This window comes from Gigantopelta aegis, unplaced genomic scaffold (genome assembly GCF_016097555.1).
Source record: "Gigantopelta aegis isolate Gae_Host unplaced genomic scaffold, Gae_host_genome ctg4852_pilon_pilon:::debris, whole genome shotgun sequence".
Lineage (NCBI taxonomy): Eukaryota > Metazoa > Mollusca > Gastropoda > Neomphalida > Peltospiridae > Gigantopelta > Gigantopelta aegis.
Genome location: NW_024534081.1, coordinates 49,091 through 55,706, shown reverse-complemented (window position 1 = coordinate 55,706; position 6,616 = coordinate 49,091).

The following is a 6,616-nucleotide window of genomic DNA, read 5'->3' as shown; positions in this document are numbered from 1 at the left end:
CGCTGTCGATCTGAATGCGTAGTATACTGTTTACGAGTGGAATAGGTAATCCCACACGATCTAATCTTCTGTTATATGAGATTGTCAACATAGTATCATTGATGAGAAGCAGAAGATTCTGATGAACTAATAGTAACAGATCCATCATTGTGTTCTACATGAGAACCTAATGGCTTTCCTACTCGGCCTAACTTTCTGTTTTTTGCATTATCAACATACGTACAAGAGGTTGAGGAGGTACTAGATGCTCCAAGTGATGATGAACTAATAGTAACAGATCCATCTCTGTGTTCTACATGAGAACCTAATGGCTTTTCCTACTCGGCCTAACTCCCTGTTTTTTTGCATTATCAAACATACAATTTAGGAGACCCTGAGGTACCAGATACATCTCCACATGAAATAATAGTAACTGAGAATGGTGAGGTAGATGGTCTAAATGACATTGAGTTTCTAGAGCTTGCGGTGCTGGAACCACTGCTCGCTACACATGATCCTATTGGCATTCCAACACGACCGAGACTCTATTATAAGAATTATAACGTACGATTCCTGACATAATTGACTTGGTAATAGTTCCTGATCCAAAAAGATCATATAATAATTATTATTGTAGGTACATGGAGAGCATTATTATAAAGACTGCTTGGTGATTTAACCAATCCATTGTCATTTTGGTTGCAAGTAATAGAAAATCTACTCAGAAAAGAATTTGGGAAAAGTTGTGTGTAATGAATCAGGATCTGGAAAAAGACTACAAGGTAGTAATAGAATGTTAATCATATATTTTTGTCACTTCTCTTTAGAATTAGAAGTGGAAGGATTGACCTTATTCTTACTATAATAACTATCAATATGACCACTACCATTACTGATCCAGATCCTGATAATAGACAATTCCTAGAATAGTTCAGTTAGGTAAGGCTATAGAATCACTGCTCAATAAATTTGACAGTATTATTAGCGCTAGCAGTGATTGTCATTAGACTATATAATCCAGTGTCTATGTTACCTAATTGCTCATTGGTAAACAGTTGTTATTCAAAACAATAGCATCTACCTGAACATCAGTAAGAACTTTACACTCAACTATAGTACTGTATATTCCCAATTCATAGGTCTAACTGTTAGGTTTGCATTTTACACTGTAAAAATGATTGGTTGATTTAACCATATTTGGTTATACAGGTTGTAATTGTAAACTCATTTTTGTTGAAAAGTAAACATAATCCTTCTTTTCATTACTAATGTACTACTGATGATGTAGTACCAGTGATGTCATGATAATTAATACACAATGTTAAGTTCGATTTCAGGCTTAGTTCCCACTAATAGATAGCTAATAAAAAGGTTGGCTATCAAAAATCTGAGCAAATAGCTTAAAACTGTCAAATTGATGAATAAATAATACAGGATTGATCAACCATCAATACCAACAATTTAACTTACAGAACATTTAACATACAGTTATAGTCAGCTACTAATCAAGTTGTCTTCAAATCTACTATAGAGACAACGCAATATATATAACGGAAGGGTGAGTACTAGGGCAGAAGACTTCTCCGAGACTGACGTATCAGGAAAAATACAAGACAATTTCAGATATATCTCACTACAAACTTGTAGTTTAACTGAACAATTTCTTTCAGTCCAGTACCATCCAACGCGTGGTCAATACCGTACTACTTCAAATTAATCGGAAAGAGGATGATTAGCATATTCCTGGAAAATGGTAGAAATCCAAGAGACATTCTAATTCTATATTGCTGAAAAAACTAGTTATGTTTTCTAAGCGTTCGAAACAAAACCTACAAAGGCCATCTTTCATAGTTGAATGTGTTACCTTTGTGATTTTGATGTCCAAACTGTTTATAGTTATTGAATTATCATGAACTATATATATAAAGTAGAGGTAGAAAACAGAAAGATGATCAAATTAAGCATTTGATCATTTTGTCTGTGATGTTTAGAAAGCTTGTCTTAACTTATATAACTAAGTTATAATGAAGAGATTATTATAGAAGGAAATACTGCAAAGAATTGAAAGATTTTGATCAATTTTGAGTGAGATATATAATTACTTGTCAATATATTTCAATGGACAAGTTGGAGAATGGCTAAGCCGTACAGGTGCAAACTATTCATAATATATATTAATTATATAAATGCAATTGGATTTATTGTAACTCAAACCCCTCCCCCCCAACAGCTAATTATCATCACTTACATATGAAAAAATTACAATAATTTAAAAATTGTAACACATAAGTGTGAAAACATACAACGAAAACATCTAAAAACAATGACCAACTAACATCCAAACAACATTACATACAATGTATAATAAATAGCTCACCTAGACTTTTCTAGATATAAGGACCAACTTTTTCACAAATCAGCTTTTTTTTTCTTGCGAATTGAAAGGTGATCTTAAAGGAGATATGTATATGCATTAGAAATATTTCCAAGGATGGTGAGGGTGGGAAAATTGATATGTTCAATCTCATCCTTTTTGTATAATATAAATAGCTTGCATCTATACAGGCTTAGCCCATTCTCCAATATACTTCAGAGAATAAGGTCTCACATGATGACTCAGTAAAGCAGCTGTATTATGTTTAACTAAATCAATAGCTATTGATTATGTTGAGAAAGGAATACGTATAAACTCTATCTGTCCAGGTAAGTGGAAACAACTTATAAACTTTACTATTTCTTGTCCATTAATATATCTGCTCTCTTTGATCTATTCATCTATTGTACTATAAGTTGATCCATTTATTCAATCTATACATCCATTTTACTGTTATATTCATCCATTTTTCAGGTACTGTTGATACTCCATCTCTTCGTGAGAGGTTGTTGTTAGGGGAGGAGATGATATGAAAAGGTTATATATTAATATTAATTGTTATAGTTAGTGTTAAATTTACATTGTAATGTAGGGTATGCAGGAATTTACTAAACGTCAGAAAATGGGTAAAACTATAGCAACTGCAGAAGAGATAGTTTCAATGATTGTGTATTTGCTAGTGATGAGGTGAGATATGATATATGATAAAGTATTAATGTCTCTCTCTTATTACAGACTGCATTTATTACTGGTACTGAATTTATTATTGATGGTGGGTGGAGTTTATAAGTCATCTGATACTATTGGACAATCTAGTTAACACTGATCTATTAACTTGTATTTTGTGGAATGTTTTCTTAATAATTATTATTATTATTATTTAATTTAAAAATAGTTAATTAAACATAATAGATGTCATATAATGAAAAAGTATTAATATTGTTAGAGAGTAAAGTACCAGCTGCCTGGTAATAATAATCAACTAATACAGGAACATCCCCCATGAAGAGTTACACTCTCTTGTCCTCGACTCAACTCCACCTACATTAGCAAAACCTCTCAAATACTTTTTCCTGGATGTAATATGTCTTTGAGAACACTAGAAAAATAAAGAGGACATTGATAAAGAGAGAGATATAATACAACTAATACCAGTGACCACATAATAATTGTACAAGTGAATATTTTGTAATAAATATATTTTGTCACTAAATACTTCAATCCTGCCCATTGACTTCACATAACATTTTCTCTACCACACAATATTCACACACAAAGTATATAAATATAGAAATTAAAGATACTAGAGAATAAACTAATTATCTTGATCATTACAACTTACTTCATATAGTTTTCATCCTCTCACTTCCAATATACGGTATTCAGTTAAAGGTTTATATCAATATTTGAGTCTCCTTTATAATAATGTTACATATATTGTTCATAGAATATAAAATATGTTAAGATCTATTAATATCATTCTATCATTAGATCTCTGTCTCAGTTTTATCTACTGAACTGACATCAGTACAATCTCAGCTGCTTTCTCTTAAAGGCCATTACAATACTGACTGCTGTGACAACGGCCACTATAGACCCTCTGCAAAGGCGTGTCAATAACGTGGGGGTGTTTCCTGTCGGCCATGTTGGTGTACATGTGCGTTATAAAATGGTGATATGTGCAGTTGTTGGATGTGGGGAATCGGAGCAAACGGGGAAAAGGGATTAGTTTTTATCGATTTACCTAGTGTTCTTACTCATCAAGGAGCAGAAACTGAATCACTTAGCAGAAAAGACAAGAAACTTGGCTTGCTAAGATAAAAAGAAAAGATATTGCCAAAAGAACAATACCACAACATTAGGGTTTGTTCAGAACATTTTATCAGTGGTTCTCCATCACAACTCTATGATCAAAATAATCCTGACTGGGCCCTTGTTTAAAGTTAGGTCATGAGCAAGAAACGACCACATGTATTAAAAGATACGAACGAGCTGAAAGGAGACGCCGTTATGTCTGAGGGAGTCAACGGACATTGTCGTTACAGATGAGCTAGGTGATGATAATGAGGTGGTGTCTGAGAATGAGGAGGGTCTCGAGAATGATTTAAGAAATAAAGAAACCAGTACAGTCAATGAGTGTCACAATGTGCTACTCAAACAGAGGAATCATACTCAAAGGAACAAGATATTGAAGATCTAAAGCTGGCAGTTTCACTGTTGAGATCAGAACTAGCAGAGCGCGAATAATAGACGAGGAATATTTTAAGTATGATGATAACAAGGTACTGTATTATACTGGTCTAACGTTAGAATACACATTGAACGTGTAATTGGAAACATACGGAAAAAATACTCTATACTAAGTGCAACTCAACCAATTGATTTTGTTATATCTAATGGTAATGAAACACCAACATTAGATAAATCGTTTATGTTTGCAGTGCTCTTATTAATATTTGCGAATCAGTAGTACCTTTTGATTAAACATATGTAATTCATTCATTATTAATAATATATATATATTAATCAAAGTTAGTTAGTAGACACTTTCTTCTTTCTGTGAACTTTGGCAACCTTCTACATTCATTTGGAACATACCTAGAGCTGTATGGCTCTACCAGTGCCCCCTAAAGTATTGCTGGTTTGACTGAGAGATCTGAGGCTAACGAGGAAAAGAATTCGCTAATTTCTTCATTTGATGAAGGGGATGGTAAAGTGAGGGGGAAGCAGATGATGATGATGATGAAACTGATGATAATATATTATGACTCTTTTTCTTCCCAATGAAATTGATGTTTTTTAATTGGGCATATGGCACTTCTTGACTTTTGTTGGAAGTATCCAGTAAGCTTCCTTCTAGGTCACTGTCTAGAGTCTCTGAGACGGACACCAGATTCAATGGCCATAGAGTGATGCAATGTGTGAGCAAGTCTCACCTAATCCTTTTCTGTACAGTTGCAGTGACCCCAAGAATTTTTCCTTCTGTTCAGCAATGATCCAGGGAATCAATGGCTTTTCACTCAGCTGCTGAGAATGATTCACCTATATAATAATAACACAATAATGCAAATCACAAAAGTTATTTATACCTTTAGCAATAATAACTCGAAGATTATTGCTTGGTGCTCTGACGAGTATTTCTCTCACCCCATCCAGAAAGGAAATTAATATAGCAGTCCATATACTTTTATAATTAACTAAATCATCACCACTATATGGACTTGAGTAACCAGCAAATACATGCCTATATGGATACAGGTTATACTTGGCCATTGTCCACATCGTCTTCCCAATCACTCCTGACAGTTTCATATGGATCCAACCCCCAATAATAGCCAATTTTTCCAGGTATCTCTTTTTAGCGCATCAGGATTATCCAAAGTAGATACGTAATCAGGCAAAAAAGGACCGTTCCCTTGATCGATTACTGGAGTTCATAATTACACATGTTACACCAACATGGCCGACAGGAAACACCCCCACGTTATTGACACGCCCTTTGTAGAGGAGTTACTAAAAGTCATTTCTGTGTGGGAGCTCATCATGGAGGGTTAAAATTTAGGCCACACCCACGTACAATTCAGGCGCTAAGCTGAGCAGCTCTGACTCAGAGAGCAAAAAAGTGCGACGTTAGAGAAGTAAGTGTCAAGCAAAACTGCTCTATTTTTATTGTCTACTAGTTTTGTTAGAGAAAGAAATTGTTAACAAAAGGATATAGAAGATAATGTCATGAGTAATTTAAAAAGAAAATAAAAGTGAGTGAGAAGACAAATTAAGAATAAACAACAAACTACTTACTAGTACCAGAACACAAGTCTGTATTTAATAACTTCATAACTGTCTAACTTCATACAATACTCTTTATGTTGTCTTGATAAGTATAGTTCCCTTATTGTAGTATTTTTATTAAGTGATGTACATATTGTCTTGATATCATCATTGTTTAGTGAAGTATAGTCAAGATCTAGTCTTGTCAAATGATGTAGTTGTTTGTATTAGATCTGCTATTTTACTGGTACTAACTGAAGTGATCTGAGGATTACCTCCGATTTTTCAACGTAGTCAATGTTTGGTTTTTAGTAAGTCCTTCACAGATATATTGGACTCCATTATCAGTGATGTTACAGTTGGAGAGCCACAGTCTTTTAAAGTTGTATTACTTGATAACATAGTAGATAAGTGAGTTATATCTTCATCTGTGATATCAGTAACATGAGAACAACCATAACTGTTCAAGTTGTTTTATTATTAAGAGACTATCAC